The sequence below is a fragment of the Salvelinus sp. IW2-2015 genome, unplaced genomic scaffold, assembly GCF_002910315.2.
Source record: "Salvelinus sp. IW2-2015 unplaced genomic scaffold, ASM291031v2 Un_scaffold1643, whole genome shotgun sequence".
NCBI classification, from domain to species: Eukaryota; Metazoa; Chordata; class Actinopteri; order Salmoniformes; family Salmonidae; genus Salvelinus; species Salvelinus sp. IW2-2015.
In genome coordinates this window covers 170673-189356 of record NW_019943056.1, presented here as the reverse complement: position 1 = coordinate 189356, position 18684 = coordinate 170673, and the positions used below count along the sequence as shown (strand labels likewise).

The 18684-nt window shown below is 48.0% G+C and overlaps 1 pseudogene; it reads left to right on the top strand.

Moving 5' to 3' along the window:
• Positions 1-3297: 3297 nt before the first annotated feature.
• The window catches only part of LOC112071559 (striated muscle preferentially expressed protein kinase-like), a 46658-nt pseudogene continuing 31271 nt past the window's right edge, over positions 3298-18684 (top strand).

The window sequence follows — 18684 nt, the reverse complement described above, 5'->3', positions numbered from 1 at the left end:
TGATACCCCTCCCGTACGGTCCCATCGACTCTGCTACGCTTTCATATAGACCAACTGACCAGCCAGCCCTGTAAAATGCCCAGACCGTACGAGCGTACTGTACGTTGCACTCTCGACTTACAGACAGTCCACATTCTATCCACACGCTCTAACAGACAGCAGCCATCTCCCCATGCACCCAGCCAGACTGACCAGTCAGACTCCAGTCGCCGACCCTGCCCGCCAGACCCGGCTGAACCTGATAGCCTCCGTGAATCACAGTCCAACCGACGAGCAGGTGAAGCCAGCCGCAACCGACCAGGTATGTTAGGATCGAAGTACGGGAGTTAAGCCCATGACTGACTAGCCCAGCAGCACGCTGACGCAGACCAGGGACCAAGGCCAGCCCGACCGAGGGCCAGACATCAGGCCGACCCCATATGCCTGGGGCGAGACCATGACTACCAGCGACCAGTACTAGCGCTGAGAGCTGGACCGGGAGCAGCAAATCCGACCAGGCCTGTCTGAGCGACCACCAGAGGCTAGCGGGGCCCAGCCAGAGCAGACTCAGCCCGAGACACCGCCGAGAGTTCCTGAGGACTCGGCCTAGCAAGAGCGACATAGACCCAGCACCGAGCAGCCGCAAGAGCGCCGACCAGCAAGCTCCAGAAATTCTGCTCAGAGCCAACGGACTGGCCAACCGGACCGAAGCATAGGGAGGCGGCGGGACGGAGGGCCAGATCATAGGTACCCAGACGCAGACCGGACACCACAGCCTGGTGTGGAGCCCTTGGATCAGCCGGCCAGCCCGACTAGCGCGTACCACAGACTTAGCCACCACACACGCCCTAGGGACCCAGCTGGGCTCGCACCCAGCTACCGGGGGACCAGGCCAGCAACGACCCTACCACCCAAGTCCGGGACGCAGGGCCAGGGACCGGACAAGCCAGGAACTGACGTGTACCGGAGAGCGCACACACGTGTGTTGAGGGCAGGACCAAGGCCCGAACACGGTCAAGCTCCTGCTACTCGGGGACATAGGCACCAGACCATGTCAGCTAGCCAGATCGGGACCAGCCAGCCCGACCAGCCTCTACTAGGGAAGAACCGCGCTCATTTTCCATACTTAGGCCAGGACCTGGGATCATTACGCAGGGACACAGACTTAGCCAGCCCGGGACAGCCAGTACGGACCCAAGCTTCTTATTCCAGACTGACTTTGGCCTGATGGGTACAGAAGAAACTGGACGCTAGGGGCCCAGTACACAACGGGAAATCTCAGACAACTTTAAACAGAATAAAACAAACCAAAATATTAGACAATCATGATATCCGGGGATCTATATCCTAGACCAACCCGAAAGTCCAGCATCCCGTTATATGCCCATAAGATTTCATATTTCTCAGCTATGAGCTGAGGATCTAAGCCAAACGAGACTCACGATACGACAACCAGCCAGACCCGCTAGGCCAGACCGACGCAGGCCAGACGAGTTGCCCAGACCGGACAGGTATGTTTAAATTTACTTCCCTTCTAGTAGTGTCACATCCTGGGAGAGCCCTGCAACCCGCCTTTTACCCGCTTTTCCCACGGTTGTCTAAAAATCTTTAATTTTCACTCCATTTCGGCTCTCCAACGACTAATGTCTTGTATATTATTTCCTAATGTGTTAATAGTTTAATTGTTTTAATTTTTCTTTAAAAGTAAATAGCTTGGAAACCAAGAAAACAAAATAAACACTTCACATAACTCTAGACTTCTATCACTTCCAAAAGAGCAACATGGCAGCAGGAATTCTTCACCATATGATAAATTCGGCAGTGCATAGATATTGATTTCAAAAGACATTTTCATAGTATACTAGAGGGTCTTTGAGTTCAGATTTGTACTTTTTATAAGATATCATAACGAGAGAAGATTTACGTTACTGGACGAATGAAGCGTTTGGGTTTCCCTGGTTTCTGGCTGCATGCGCATGTTTATATTGACCAATTATTGTTTCCCGTGGTTCTTACTAGCATTAACCTGTCAGATCAATCCTTGGATATCTTCAATAGGCGTTGGTGTAACGCAGAATGGAAGTGTGAAATCAAAGCTGATGTTTGTCTGCATGTCTTTGTCCAGGGCTAGTTTCATACAACTAAATTGACTGTGTTTGTTCAGCTACATGAGAGGTGTGTGTGTGTCAAAGCATGTGTGATTGTGTTCATAAGCTTGATGAATAAGGGGTCTTTCCTGTATATGTTGGAAGAGATAGTAATTTAGATTAATTCATACAGGATCGTATTAATTTGCTCTCTATGTGTCAACTGCAACATGATAACATTGACGCATTCAGGGTCTGGCTCTGGTCTGGGCCAACGCTTGTGTGCTGCATTGCCAGTCACTCCCAGTAGGCCTTGGAGCTTGTATGACTTTTAACTGTATTCTCTCCATCTGGCCTGTAGAGGGGGAACTAGCACTTGAGCAGGGATGATGAATTAGGAAACATACAAATACTACAAATGCATCTATTTGGCTCCTACACATGTTGTGTTAGACCGCATGGCATTATCTTCTATAGTGTATTTGAGATTTGTGTTCCATATAAGTTAAGTGTTCAGCTGTGCTATAAATCACTTCATTTATGGCCATTTCCATGTTCTGTTTATTTGTGAAAGTTGTACCCTTCTGTCCTGATGAGAAAGATAAACCACTCAAATTATTATTTGACTATAAACCAGAAGACTACACACACACACGACACACACACACACAGCACACAACACACACACACACACACACACACATCACACACACACACACACACACCACAGACACACACACACACACACACAACAGCACAGCACACAGCACACACACGATGCTACGAGATTTCAAACAACGTTCTCAAGACAATATCGGCTCTAACCGAGTTTCAACAAACATCCAATGGCCCTTTTTTCTTCGCTACTTTGCTTTTTCTTACCTCGTTACCAAAACCTGGGCCTCTCCTTGTCCCTGTCTTTATAGCGTCTAACTTTCCCTTTCCGCTAAAACCCATCTGTCCAGGACCGCCCATCTCCTTCTCGTCCCAAACCCAAACGGCCCATTCCTTTCAGTCCTGCCTCACCCAGTCCAGTCAAACTGTAGTTCCCAACCCAATACATCTCTTCAGCTTCCGATAGAACAATGTCCGTCACCTTCTCTACACACAGTATGCTCATCAGACCCTCTTGTTCCTGATTTGGTCGCTTGGGAAGCGGGGACTAGGAGCTGTGGCAGTTTGGGTTGTTTGCAACCTCAAAAACAACTCCAGGGCTGCCGCTGCTTGAAGTATGGGAGGATGTTTTCAGGAAGCCTCGCTCTACATTACTTCAAGCAGCGGCAGGCAGTGGTGGCAAGACACCCAAACTGCCGCGCGCCGCTACCAAAGATCTTCTGACAAGATCAAGGAGTTTGAAGCAAAAGGTGAGTTTGAGGTGAGTTGCGGGGGTCAGAATCTGGGCGCTCTTTCGGCCGGTGGGGTGCATCCTGCGATCTGGAAGGGTTCTCCAAAAGTAGGTGAGGGGACACGCGCCGGATGCGCGCGGCCTATCGAGGCGGCTCGCTACGTTCGGAAAAGAAGAGGGCCTCGTCTGCTGGAGACAAACCAAGCTACCATCCAGAGGGGTCCAAGGCTTCCAGAACAATTGTTTGACTAGAGGAGCGTGGCGCAGGATCAAGAAGCTGGTGGGCTGAGGCCATTACGCCTGGAAGAACGTGCCTACTCCACCTGAGCAGTTGCCCGCCGACTGGAGAGACTGCGTGGGCAAGCTGGAGCGCCATTCCCCCTCAAGGTGTGTCAAGAAGCTGGAAGAAGGGAGAAGGTCCTGGAGGAGAGAGGACTATTAGGGAAAGCGATTGAAGAGAGTGTTTCGTCCCGAAAATCATCCCAATCCCTGAGAAGTCTTGCGTTTCTGGGACAGATCAAATGGTATTCATGTTCGCGAACGGGAGCAGCAGGATTATTACAGTCTTCAGCTGTCAGCTAGCCGTCTGTACGTCGGTAGAAGTGGTGGGGTTAAAGTTGGGCTCGTGTTTCTGATGGAGACATACTGGGTTACCAAGTTACGAGGATCGACGATGCACCCTCTCATCTACAGAGTCAGGTTCGCGGAAAAGCTTCCACCAGGTAGCTGAGTATGAGTCCATGTAAGCATCTGTGTGTGTGTTTTGTTTGGTCGATTTGTGTTGGCGTGTGTGTGTGTTGGCCTTCGTCTCGGTTGTTGTGTGGGTTGGTAGCATTGATTGGTACTCTGGACGGATCCATAGTGATATAGGCACTGTGTGGTACAACAGCCAGGTAGAGTGGGGATATATTGGTGTGGGTGGACATTTCGACAGTGAATTCGCTTTTATTTTCTCTGGGCTAGACATTGGAGCATAATCGCATTTTGAGCACAGGGAAGGCTTTGAGCGTCGGTTCCCGGCAGCGGGGCGAGCCTCGCACGACATCGGTCCGACGTGACGCATATCCACTTTGTATCGTTTCACAACACCCAAAGGGGCCTTTGGCTGCATAAGAGAGCTGGAGTGCAGGCCTCGGCACCGCAGATGGACCACCCCGGGTCTCCAAACGGCTACCTTGTGCGAGGATTTAAGATGCACCGCTTACCGTCTAGGCCGGCAAAGGTTTGCACTGTCTCTCTCCCCGGAAAGACGGCTTGAATGTTCCAAATCGGCTCTTGGTAGGATTGCCGGGCGGGCAACCACGGCCTGGTGTCTTGGGTGTTGGCCTGCGGAGCGTCCTCCAAGCGGGCGCCAGGTTTACTCCAAGGCCCCACCATTTTGGCAGACGTAGCGGGGCGTCTTTGGGTGGTTCGGATGGCTGGTGGGGTCAGCTCGCGTTGACGCCTTGCCTCGGAAAGAGACCAGCGCTCTGCTATCCCGCCCAAGGCCCCACGGCTGTCCCCCACCCGCATCTCCACCCTTCCATCAGCCCCTCTAAGCGAAGCAGACGGAAGGGAGAGCGGGGAGGACGTCTCCGCGGCTGAAGAATGAACATCTCGCTAACGCATCCTGGTGGAGGACGAGCTCATTTGGAAATGGGAAGAGGAGGAGCAGGAGAGAGAGAGATGTGCGAGGAGGAAAAGAGAGAAGATGCAGTGGGGGAGGAAGGAAGGCTTGAAAGGTGCTTCCGCGGAGATTCCTCTAGAAGATAGGGAAAAAGGTTCGGGGTCGGGGTGGAATGGCATGGGTTCTGTGGGAAAGTCAGCCTCTTGATGCTGGGTTCGGTCTGTGCTATCGCTCTGGGAGACAGCGTAGGACAGTAACTGCTGGTCGGATCTGGTGGTTAGGGATAGGGTCAGTGGATGTTTAGGGCAGTGTATTGCTCACGTGGGCGTTGAGCACACGTCAGCTAGACCTTAATGGGGCTTCATTGGGGCTGGTCCCGTTGGTGCTCTCGAAATAGTAGATTAATATCTACAGTATAGAAGGAAGGTAATACAGCTCCTGCCTTTCTGTAGTAGGAGACGATTCAGATGACTCTTACATGTCGGCAGATGAGGGGCCAGCTGAGAAACCAGCGTTTGAGAGGCCCCTGGGGGACACCATCGCCACCGCTGGCTCTGAGGTCCTGCTCAAATGTGTCATCACTGGCAYKCCCCTCCCAACAGGTAGGTCATCTCCAGGTAGAGGTTAAGCAAAGCTCTGGGGTCAGCTTTTGCCTTTCCCAAACACATTTGGACCATGATTTCGGAAATTATTCAGACCTCTTGACTTTTTCCACATTTTGTTACGTTACAGCCTTATTGGATTAAATTGTTTTTTTCACACAATACACACAATAACCCATAATGACAAAGCAACAACTGTTTTCTAGAAATTTTAGCAAATTTGTTAAAAAATATCATATTTACTCTGTACTTTGTTGAAGCACCTTTGGCTGTGATTACAGCCRTGAGTCTTCTTGGGTAAGCCCCATATACTAATCTTACTTAATTTGCACACACTGTATATAGACTTTTCCATTGTGTTATTGACTGTACATTTTGTGTATTCCATGTGTAACTTTGTGTTGTTTSTGTAGCACTGCTTTGCTTTATCTTGGCCAGGTCGCAGTTATAAATGAGAACCTGTTCTCAACTGGCCTACCTGGTTAAATAAAGCTGAAATAAAATACATTTTAAAAAAATGACGACAAGCTTGGCACACCTGTATTTGGGGAGTTCCTCCCATTCTTCTCTGCAGATCCTCTCAAGCTCTGTCAGGTTGGATGGGGAGAGTCACTGCACAGCTATTTTCAGGTCTCTCCAGAGATGTTCGATTTGGTTCAAGTCTGGGCTCTGGCTGAGCCACTCAAGGACATTCAGAGACTTGTCCTGAAGCCACTCCTGCATTGTCTTGGCTGTGTGCTTAGGGTCACTGTCCTGTTGGAAGGTGAACCTTCGCCCCAGTCTGATGTCCTGAGCGCTCTGGAGCAGGTTTTCATCAAGGATCTCTCTGTACTTTGCTCTGTTCATTTTTCCCTCGATCCTGACTAGTCTCCCTGTTCCTGCACCTAAAAATCATCCCCACAGCATGATGCTGCCACCACCATGCTTCACCGTACATGTAGGGATGGGGCCAGGTTTCCTCCAAATGTGACTCTTGGCATTSAGGCCAAAGAGTTCAATCTTGGTTTCATCAGACCAGAGAATCTTGTTTCTCATGGTCTGAGTGTCCTTTAGGTGGCTTTTTCCAAGCGGGCTGTCATGTGRCTTTTACTGAGGAGTGGCTTCCGTCTGACCACTCTATCATTAAGGCCTGATTGTTGGAGTGCTGTAGAGATGGTTGTCCTTCTGGAAGGTTCTCCCATCTCCACAGAGGAACCATCGGGTTCTTGGTCACCTCCCTGACCAAGGCCGTTCTCCCCCGATTCCTCAGTTTGGCCGGGCGGCCAGCTTTAGGAAAGAGTCTTGGTGGTTCCAAACTTCTTCCATTGAAGAATAATGTAGGTCACTGTGTTCTTGGGGACCTTCAATGCTGCAGAAATGTTTTGGTACCCTTCCCCAGATCTGTGCCGCAACAAATCCTGCCTTGGAGCTCCACAGACAATCCCTTTGACCTCATGGCTTGTTTTAGCTCTGATATGCACTGTCAACTGTGGGACCTTATAAAGACAGGTGTGTGCCTTTCCAAATCATGCCCAATCAATTGAATTTACCACAGGTGGACAATCAAGTTACAGAAACATCTCAATGATGATCAATGGAAACGGGATGCACCTGAGCTAATTTCCGGTCTGAATATTTATGTAAATAAGATATTTCTGTTTTTTATTTTCAATATATTTGCTAAAATTTCTAAAAACCTCTTTTCGCTTTGTCATTATGGGGTATTGTGTGTAGATTGATGAGTTAAAAAAAAAATATATAAATTTAGAATAAGGCTGTAATGTCAGAAAATCTGAATGAAGGGAAGGGGTCTGAATATTTCCTGTATGTCAAACTGACCTTGGATTGGTGCTTAAGGGCCACACATCATTCTGCACCAAGACACAGGGGAAGGGACTGTGATTAAGTTGTCTGAGCGTGGTCTGAGATGTATCTTTGTGTCTGACCCTTGGAATGCAGTGACTTGGAAGAAGAGTAATGTTCTGATAAGGAGCAGCCCGTCCCATGTGGTCAGGGCTGAGGGGGAGCAGCACTCCCTACTGATAACCCAGATGAGGTCTGGAGACACCGGGACGTACTGCGTCACCGCTGTCAACGCGGCCGGGAAAGCATCCTGCAACGCCACGCTCTACATCAAACCAGGTGAGCGGGGTTACAGACAGACAGAAGGCCATACATTCTAGGAATCAAAGGCACACCATTTTTTATGTCTGGGATGCACACACACACACACGCACAACACGCACGCACGCACGCACGACAACACAGACAGACAGACAGACAGACAGACAGACAGACAGACAGACAGACAGACAGACAGACAGACAGACAGACAGACAGACAGACAGACAGACAGACAGACAGACAGACAGACAGACAGACAGCAGACAGACAGACAGACAGACAGACAGACAGACAGACAGACAGACAGACAGACAGACAGACAGACAGACAGACAGACAGACAGACAGACAGACAGACACCAGACAGACACACAACAACACACACACACACCACCACAATCCCCATCCTAATCCCCTGCCAGCTCTGCTCTGACATTTTGTCTTCATAACTACAAAGGGGCATCCAATTCCAAGCCCAAGCTCCATTCACAGATAGTTGCCATGGCAACTCATAATTTGTGAAAGGCGTTTTGGTCCCCTGGTGGATTTCAAAACAAAGATTTGCCTTCCAGTCACTAAAGGTCCCCGGTTTCAGTCAGTTAGGCGGATGTTCAAAACTGGGGATTAGTCTTTGTCAACAGAATGAGTATTCCTCTTGGACATAAAACTTTAGTTTGTGTATTATTAGCTGAGCTGTCTGTTGGTTCGGTCAATAGTCAATAGTTTGAATTGTGGTTATATAAAAAGATAAATCACACCACAGCTCTCAATGCAGACAAACAGTACCACTCCTGCATCAAATCAAAACACAACCACAGTCCTTTCCAGTCACTTGAGTAATGGCTGCAATAATATAATATTACCTCAAACAGAAACACACAGATCTCTGTGCAATCCAATATACATACATATGCTCATAAATGTCTCTCGCTCTCTTAGAGCCACTTATTCCATATCTTTTGAGGAAGCCAAACTATTTAAACTTCCTTTGAATGTGCCCCAAGCTCTTTATCCAGGCCTGTAATGTCTCTGCACAGTGTTATCCTGCAGAGGGAACGCTACTGCTGTAGTTTTCTGGCACCAGCTCAGCGTCCAGGCCTGCTTGGCCATATTAGGCAGTGGAGGCTACCACTAGGTATTTATAGCAGCCTCTTGTTCTCAATGGCGGTCTGTTGTATGTCCCAGTGTGAGATTAATGTTACGGTCACAAGACCCTTTCTTTATCTGTGATGATTCCACCCTGAGATGCTAGAGTCAGGGGGATTGCCAAACTCATGCACAACGAGATTATGAGTCATGTTGCTATGGTTCTGTGGGGTGGGTGAGGATTTTGGCGATCAAGTTGGGATTTATACGTGTGTATTAGAGGAGATTCAGGGTATTAACGTCTCAATTTAACCCACGTACATCAAATCTGAGTTTTTGCAACTTGAATATATACCCACAATATGAGATGCTTTCCAAAAGTCTTTGGTGTTTATGAATCACATAAATACTGCAATATTGCAGTCTGACTTGATTTTAATAATAATTTTATTTTGTTGTATCAAAGCCTTTAGGCTACAGGGAATGTGGGTCGATGTAATATTGCTGGAGGACAGAGAGAAGGAAGAAGAGAATTTGGAGCTGAAGAAGAAGGAGGAAAGTGAGGGAGAGAGGGAGAGGAGGATGAGATTGAATTGGTAGATTATTAGAGCAGGCTAGGAATGCTTGCTTCATGAGCATTTGTGTAGACGTTGGCAGCATTACAGGAAGAAAGCTGGTGCTGGTTGTCTGTGCACACGCTCGACTCAGACATGTAACTTCTTAGGTGAGTCCTCGATCTCCACATCGGACACTTCTTCGTCATAGTTAGAAGAAATTGGAACATTTTAACATCAAGGGTTTTCACTTTCATTTCTGGTTCTACGACCTCTAAACATCTAGAATGCCTGTATGTCCTCTGTTCTTTCTGCAGACGTCCTTGTTTAGCTTTAGTCTCTGTGATGTTGATCACTTTATCTCTCATGTGTATGGCCAAGCAATCGAAGCAAGCAGTTTCTATATATCTAAGCTACCCTGTTCTTTTTCCTAACAGGAGAGAACACTTTCATATTTTATCTATAGCTTCTGTCGATTGTTCTCGTTCGATTGTCAGAACATTGTCTGTTTATTTTGCCAGTGAAATTGAATTCTGGAGCCCATGGTTTTGTAAAGAGGTGGCTGCTACAATACTATGGTTCCTCTGTGGAGCTGAATTAACTGTGACTTGTGGAGAGGCTGGTGGTCCTCCTGTGGCGCTGGGCTAGTCTCCAGAATGATTGGGTCAGGATTAGGGATTAATATTATCTGTCCAGCACTGGTCACTTCAAAGGGTCCCTCAGCAATGTGTGTGTGTGTGTGTGTGTGTGTGTGTGTGTGTGTGGTGTGTGTGTGTGTGTGTGTGTGTGTGTGTGTGTGTGTGTGTGTGGTGTGTGTGGTTGTGTGTGTGTGTGTGTGTGTGTGTGTGTGTGTGTGTGTGTGTGTGTGTGTGTGTGTGGTGTGTGTGTTTTGTGTGTGTGTGTGTGTGTGGTGTGTGAGAGTGTCCATCCGGTCATCTCTTAACAACCTCTTGTCACCATGGTGATACAAGTAGAGCAACACACAAGCAGAACAGGAGACAGTGGAGCACTCATACGCTGCTTGTTGGGAAGCTAATTTTGAATATTCTAGCAATTCAGTTAATGCTTATTGCTACATTCTCTGGGTTTTATGCCTCACAAACACTATCAAGTTACAATGTGTCCATTTTGTTAACTACGTTGCCATATCGGGCTGGTCCATAAACGTCTTTGTGGAATTATTGTGAGTAATGTTTGATCTATATTACAAAATTCATTTTTATTACCCTGCCTCGCTCTGTGTTGCATAGACAGGACGATGCGCTTGTTCTGTTCATTTTGATACTGTAAAGGATCGTGCTCACACGGGGCACCATTTTGTAGGGACCAGTGGAGGCTGGTGGGAGGAGCTATAGGAGAATGGGAACATTGTATTGGCTGGAATGGAATGAATGCAGATGAGTCAAACGTGGTTTCCATATGTTTGATGTGTTTGATACCGTTCCATTACAACCATTACAATGAGCCCGTCCTCTGATAGCTCCTCCCACCGGCCTCCTCTGGTGGGGACATCCTTAAAATACATTCAAATGATACAGTAAATGGTAAACAAGTATTATGTTGTTTCTCCAGAGCTGACCCAGGTGCATGGTGGGAAGCCGAGCAGCTTGCCCCTGGTGGAGGTCACGAGTCCCCTCCAATCAGACGAGGAGTACCTGAGCCCCCTGGAGGAGGTCATGGAGATTGGAGAACCACCCTCACGAGGGGTGGGGCCACAGTCTAAATARGCCTTCTTCAAAGATCCTCCCTCTTTTCAGGTAAGAAGATTCAGGAGGCATCTCAATAGTCTAAGGGGGATTTCTCCCCTCGCCACTGAGTATTCAATGTACCGGCTTTTAGACAGTCTTAGTCTTTTGGTTGATAGCAGCACTGAATGACCACGGGGTGACAGAGGGACAGGAGGTTACCATGTCTGTCAAAGTCAGAGGACAGCCTAAACCTATGGTGTACTGGTAAGAATACAGTATTCAGTGTGTTTCAGTACAGTTTGTCATGTCTTTCTCTCATTCTTTTTGCAAGAGCTCAGAATGTACCTGTTTTTATCACCTAGGTTGAGGGACAAAGTGACCCTAAAAACCAATGGCAGATTCATTGTGCGTGAGACAGAGGACGGCACCAGTGAATGATCATCACTTCAGCACAGAGATCTGATGCAGGACTCTACACCTGCAAGATCATCAACGAATACGGAACCAAGCAGAGCGAATGCAAACAAGATGTCAAAGGTAAAGATCACTCCAAAATCCACAAGACCAGCGTCAGTGACTGACCATTAGGGTTGGTGCAGCTGCATTTGTAAAAAGCTCAAAATCAAATCAAAGTGTATTGTTATCGCAGGTGCAGCAAAAGCTTGTGTTTCTAGCTGCAACGTAACAGATCTGTGTGTCTCTCCTCTGTTTTCCCAGCCTCCCCGGCACCAGGAAGCCCTGGTCATCATCAGAGAGGTGCGAGACGTGGCGGTGAGGGCCGGAGAGTCGGCCATGTTTGAGTGTCACATGACCGGGCCTCTGGATGTGGAAGTAGACTGCTGTCCGATGGAAACTGGTTCAGCCGGCACTGCTCAACTGCAAGATGACCTTTAACGGGAAGAGGTGGGTAGGACTAGACCAAGGCTCTCCAACCTGCTATCGCTCCAACACTAATCTAGCGCACCTGATTCTAATAAGTAGCTGGTTGATAAGCTGCATCAGGTTTGTTACAACTGGGTTGGAGTGAAACCCTACAGGGAGTAGCTCTCCAGGACAGGGTTGAGTGAACCCTACAGGAGGGTAGCTCTCCAGGAACAGGGTTGGAGTGAAACCCTACAGAGGGTAGCTCTCCAGGAACAGGGTTGACGAAAACCCTACAGGAGGGTAGCTCTCCAGAAACAGGGTTGGAGTGACACCCTACAGGAGGGTAACTCTCCATGAACAGGGTTGGAAGTAAACCCTACAGGAGGGTAGCTCTCCAGAACAGGGTTGGAGTGAAACCCACAGGAGGGTAGCTCTCCAGGAACAGGGTTGGAGTGAAACCCTACAGGAGGGTAGCTCTCCAGGAACAGGGTTGGAGTGAAACCCTACAGAGAGGTAGCTCTCCAGGAACAGGGTTGAGCGAAACCCATACAGGAGGGTAGCTCTCCAGGAAACAGGTTGGAGTGAAACCCTACAGGAGGGTAGCTCTCCAGGAACAGGGTTGGAGTGAAACCCTACAGGAGGTAGCTCTCCAGGAACAGGGTTGGAGTGAAACCTACAGGAGGGTAGCTCTCTAAGAACAGGTAGCTCTCTAGGAACAGGGTTGAGTGAAACCTACAGGAGGGTAGCTCTCCAGGAACAGGGTTGGAGTGAAACCCTACAGGAGGTAGCTCTCCAGGAACAGGGTTGGAGTGAAACCCTACAGGAGGGTAGCTCTCCAGGAACAGGGTTGGAGTGAAACCCTACAGGAGGGTAGCTCTCCAGGAACAGGGTTGGAGTGAAACCCTACAGGAGGTACTCTCCAGAGACAGGGTTGGAGTGAAACCCTACAGGAGGCTCTCCAGGAACAGGGTTGGAGTGAAACCCACAGGAGGTACTCTCCAGGAACAGGGTTGGAGTGAAACCCTACAGGAGGCTAGCTCTCCAGGACAGGGTTGGAGTGCCCTGGCCTAGACACTATGAAAGGGAAAGGTGCCTCAATGCTTTTAAGTGAATTCCTTCCCCCCTTGATTGAATGGGTGAGAGCGATAGAGGGTGCCTCAAATCTTTGAAGTGATCCTTCCATGCCCCTTCTCCTTCATCCACTCTGATCTGAGTAGATGGGATGGTTTGTCAGAGCAGTATGGAGGGGGCCTTCAAAATTCAATTTCTGATACAACAACATTATCCATAAGCAAACTGTGAATGGACATTCACTTTTCTAATGAAGGAAACAGCCCACACAAGTGATGTGAGGCAGTGTTAGCTCATGGAGCGTGTAATAAGGTCCAGGCAGCTGACAGAGGGATTTCTATTACAGGTGCCGGCTGCTGTTAAACTCAGTACATGAAGACGACAGTGGAAACCTACACCTGCAAGCTGAGCACTGCCAAAGGTAAATGACAACTCCAGAAAAAAAACTTCCTTGCCAAATAATGGGTTTATACGGCAGTAATGAATTGCTGAGTGTATATAGTAATGTAATGATACAGCCACACTATTTGGCAAAAACAAAAAGATGATCACACAATTTCAACCAATGAGTTAAAACCTATTTTTTTTAATCATTTGTAAATCACTTATTGTCTATAAACTACTTATAAACCATTAATACAATTGCTGGTGATTTTCCTTCCTGTTTCCAGAGAAGTTGACCTCCAGTGCCCACCTAAAGGTCACTCCCTCCAGGGAGCCCCTGTTCACCCGCAAGCTGGACATCCTGGAGGTCATAGAGGGTCGCACTGCCCGTTTTGACTGCAAGTCAGCGGGTCCCCACCTCCCATCGTTACCTGGAACCATTTCGGTAATATCTCTCTTAGAATGTATCTGTATTCTCTATTGGTACAGAATGGACAGCAAATTGGTAATGTAGGCTAGTATGGCTCGTAATGTCTCTTTGTTACCCCATTGTTGACTCTTTATGAATCTACCATATTGTGTTTACTCCACCAGAGAACCGGGGGAGGAGAGTGAGAATGTGCGTCTCCTGCAGGAAGGAGGCCGTTACTCATTGTCATCACCCACGTCAGCAGGACACGGAGGGCTTCTACACAGCCGTCGCTAAGAACGCACGCGGAAAGGCGGAGTGCACAGCCGAACTCTACATGCAGGAACCACGGCCCGCTATCTCTTCTCACATGTATGGGGGAAACCATAGACTGTGGGTGATCCCACTAGTCTGAATTGGCTTCTTCTCCTCATCTCAGTGATCTAAAAACAAATAATAGGCATGTTTCATTGTCTTCTCTTCTGTATTTCCCTTTCCTTCTGTCTCTCATTCTATTTGCTTCCTTCTTCTCTCCAGGCAAAGCTGAGAGAGATGCTTCCATCGCTGAGGAGCCGGAGGTTCTGGAGAGCGAGGTGGAGCAGGAGCAGAGGAACATGCCTGACTTCGTCAAGCCCCTGGCTGACCTGGAGTGATCGAGGGGAAGGAGGCGGTGCTAAAGTGTAAGGTGGCGGGCCTGCCCTACCCCACCATCGCCTGGTACCACAACGGCAAGAAGATACACAGCACAGCGACAGGAAGATGACCCAGCGTAGGAAGCAATCTCTCTCTATTTCTCTCTCTCTCGTTCGCTCTCACTCTTTCTTTCTATCCCTCCTCTACTTGCGTCATCTCTCTCTCCCCTCCCTACATTAGTCATCTCTCTCTCTCCTCATCTACATTAGTCATCTCTCTCTCTCTCCTCCTCTACCTGCGTCATCTCTCTCTCTCCCCCTCTACTGCCATCTCTCTCTCTCCCTACCTGCCATCTCTCTCTCTCTCCTCATCCATTATTATCTCTCTCTCTCTCCTCTCTCTACCTGCGTCATCTTCTCTCTCTCTCTCCTCTACCTGCGTCATCTCTCTCTCTCCCTCCTCTACTGCGTCATCTTCTCTCTCTCCCTCCTCTACCTCGTATCTCTCTCTCTCTCCTCCTACCTGCGTCATCCTCTCTCTCTCCTACTCTCTCTCTCGTCTCTCTCTCTCTCTCTCTCCCTCCTCTACCTGCTCATCTCTCTCTCCTCCCTCCTCTACCTGCGTCATCTCTCTCTCTCTCCTCCTCCAGACAGGGATTCCACAGTCTGGTCATCCGCTGTGTGTGTCACGGCCACGGGGCGTCTACAAGAGTTCTCTCCAACAAAGTGGGGAAGGCAGCCTGCTACGCACACCTCTACATCACAGATGGATGGGGACCATCCACCAGCAATCACAGCAACAGGTGCTCCAACCAAAAAAGCCACGAGAATCATTGTGCCAACTGATTACAGTATGGGTGTGTTGGTACATTTGTATTTTCCTTTGGTAGATATTGTTCCGATCCCCCCGATGGTCCTCCAGTGGTAGAGTCCATAACAGGGAAGACCATAACACTCAGCTGGAAGAAACCAAAGAGGCTTGACTCTTCCATAGGTATGCCTCAATATAACTGAGAGTCACAGGACCTGGATTCGAGTCCCTTTCAGGCTACTCTACCTCCAAATTCGCTACACTACTACAGTAACCCTCATGGTTGTACTTCCAGATGGCAGTTCTTTGATGTATGCAGTGCAAAAGCAGCCTCTGGTTCCATCCAGTGGAGCATCATAGCCTCCAACCTGAGAGAGACACACCTACACAGTCACCGGTCTCTCCAAGGGTCCGCTACGCTCTCAGGTCCTAGCGCCCACCGCCAAGCTCCTCAGCAAACCCTCCCCCTCCACTGACCTGGTGCAGCTCATGGATAGAGGTGCTTATATAAGCTCCAAGTCTCTACAGTTTTGTTGGAGGGTCAAAGGTTAAATGTTATGTAAACACTTGCATAGTGCAAAAGCAATGTCACCAAACACATTGCAGCAGGTGTACAAAAATATTATAATTACATGGTCCTTCGAGCCGGATATGTAGCCTGGATATATAGGATCTACTATTGTGAGAGTATGATCGTCTGTCAACACATCAGAGATGATGGTTTGATCCCTTGATCATTTGACCTTTGATCCCTATCAGGTCCCTATCTGAGGAAAGCTCCCATCATCCTGGACAAGCCTGACGTGTGTATGTGGTGGAGAACCAGTCCGTGAGCATCACCCTCACCCTTAACCACATTAATGCTGTGGTCACCTGGAAGAGGAGGGGAGTGATTTTGCTCAACAAGCCAGGGATGTTTGAGATGAGCTGCCAGACGACGACCAACACACCCTAAAGATCCAGAGGGTGAAAGCACTGACACCGGTCAGCTGGTCTGTACAGCCAACAACCAGTTTGGCAGCGACCTCTGTACCATCCTACTGGCCATGGCAGGTGAGTTTGGGTCAAAGTTCACCCCTATGTGTAGATCTAGAATCAGCTAACAGCCCTGTTGCTTACTGTAACTATGACGAGGTAAAAATCCAAACTGACCCCAAACTCTCTATCCTCCTTTTCTCCCAACAGTGCGTCCTAAATTTGAGTCCATCATGGAGGACTTGGAAATACATGTAGGAGAGACATCTCGCTTTGCTGTGGTTGTCGAGGGACAACCCGATCCTGATATCTGTGGTACAAGGTATGATAAGAGTCAATGGATGGATATCATATCATTAACCACATAAACTTATTGTGGCAGTGAATTAACAGCGTGTTGGATGATTAACTCCTTTGTGGTTCCAGGAAACCCAACCTACCAACCATGATAGTTGATCAAGTGGYATTGATTGTGGTTATCTGTTCTGTGGTTCCAGGATGACACTCTGCTGTCGGAGAGCAGTCACTTCACCTTTGTGTACGATGATATGGAGTGTTCCCTGGTGGTGCTGAATGCCCTGCCTGAGGACTCAGGGGTGTACACCTGCACCGCCAAGAACCTGGCTGGGCAAGTCTCCTGCAAGGCTGAACTCACTGTCCACAAAGGTCAGGACCATAGTCTATATTGTCTGAAATGTATAAGGATATATACAGATATTGGAATAAGTCTGGAAAACATCTACAAGAATGATACTTTCTGCTTACATAATTGATGAATTATTGTTGATTAACACACCCTTACGGTAAYGTATTAAAGACACACTCTTGTTGAAAAGTGTGCTTTTTCTGCACACTGAATATTGTTAAGACAGATGTCACAGTCCCAAGGCTTTTCCTATTATTTGTTGTTGCCAGAAATGGCAYTTTTAGTTGGATTGCATCTGTTTGTTCTTGTAATATCTCAGCCAAAGCTTGTTGTAATCGAGAGTTAAACAACCAAATCTGCTCCATATGGGTTGGACCACAAGGTGTCTGAGACTATTAAACCATCTGTCAACACACACACACACACACACACACACACACACACACACACACACACACACAGAGACAGAGACAGAGACAGAGACAGAGACAGAGACAGAGACAGAGACAGAGACAGAGACAGAGACAAACCACCCACCAACCCACATTAACCTTGCCCCCTGTACCAACCCTCTGCCTGCAGTCAGGAAGGAGGTGGTGGAGCCCATGGAGGATGAGGGGTCCATTTTGAGGAAGATGCGGAGGCTGACTGATTACTACGATGTACACAAGGAGATAGGACGGTGAGTCATGGACCAGGCAATCACCAYCAACATCCGCTSAGCCAGGCTATCTCTTCTGTATTTAAAGGCTCTGCGAGTGGTAGCTACTATCTGTATTAAATTGCACTGTGAACGGTGGCCACAAAGGTCAGTAGGGGGAATTCCACCACACCAAACAACAACCTGACTGCATAATGATAGCAGACAGAAATAGAGGAGAGGTGAGTCACCCGTCAATAGAGGAACACATCACAAAGGCTWTTTGTTTTTGTTTTTCTCTGGTAGAGCTTGGCTTGACTCACCAGAAGTTGAACAATAACAAGGTGTCACYRACHGTTTAATACTCATGTCCCTTTWCTTTCTCAACTAGGACTTTTGGTTTCTCAGAACTCAACCCCATTGAAAGATTTGGTCATTCTCCTAGAGTTATTGCAATGATATCATCATTGTGCAACTGTTTTCCAGTGGGGCGTTCTCCTATGTGAAGAGGGTGTCTGAGAAGAAGGGSAAGGTGGAGTATGCGGCCAAGTTCGTGTCTGCGAGGGCCAAGAGGAAGGCCTTGGTCCTGAGAGAGATGAACCTTCTGTCAGAGCTGAACCACGAGAAAATGCTCTACTTCCATGACGCCTTTGAGAAGAAGAACATGGTTGTCATCATCACTGAGCTGTATCCTTTCACTGACTGATTCTTTGATTCATTTCAGTTGTCAGAAAATCCATAACATGATGACCTTAACGGTTTCTGGGCATTGCGTCCGCGCGATCGGTGCGCATGTGCGATGTTGATTTTGTCTATTCCAACCAGACGCTTTCACGACACGCAGGTTAAAATACCAACTGTGAACCAACTATATTCATTTGGAGAGATGTCAAAACACATTAAACATTCATGGACATTTAGCTAATTTGTTGCTAGCTAATTTGTCCTGGGGATAAACCAAGACAGTACAGTATTCAGATAGGCTAAAACTGCTTTTCAATAGAAATCCCTGATCACACTTGTAGGCGATGTCATGGACGTTGGCTAGCAAAGCTCATGCATAGAAACAGGTCATTGGGTCTCGCGCCGAACTGCGAATGTGCAGGCCGTTAAATCAAAGGCATTCCTTCGATATAAAGTTGTTTTTGTCAGTTTGTCACTTTGACAAGTTGGAAAAATAACATGTTCAACTCCTTAAGACAT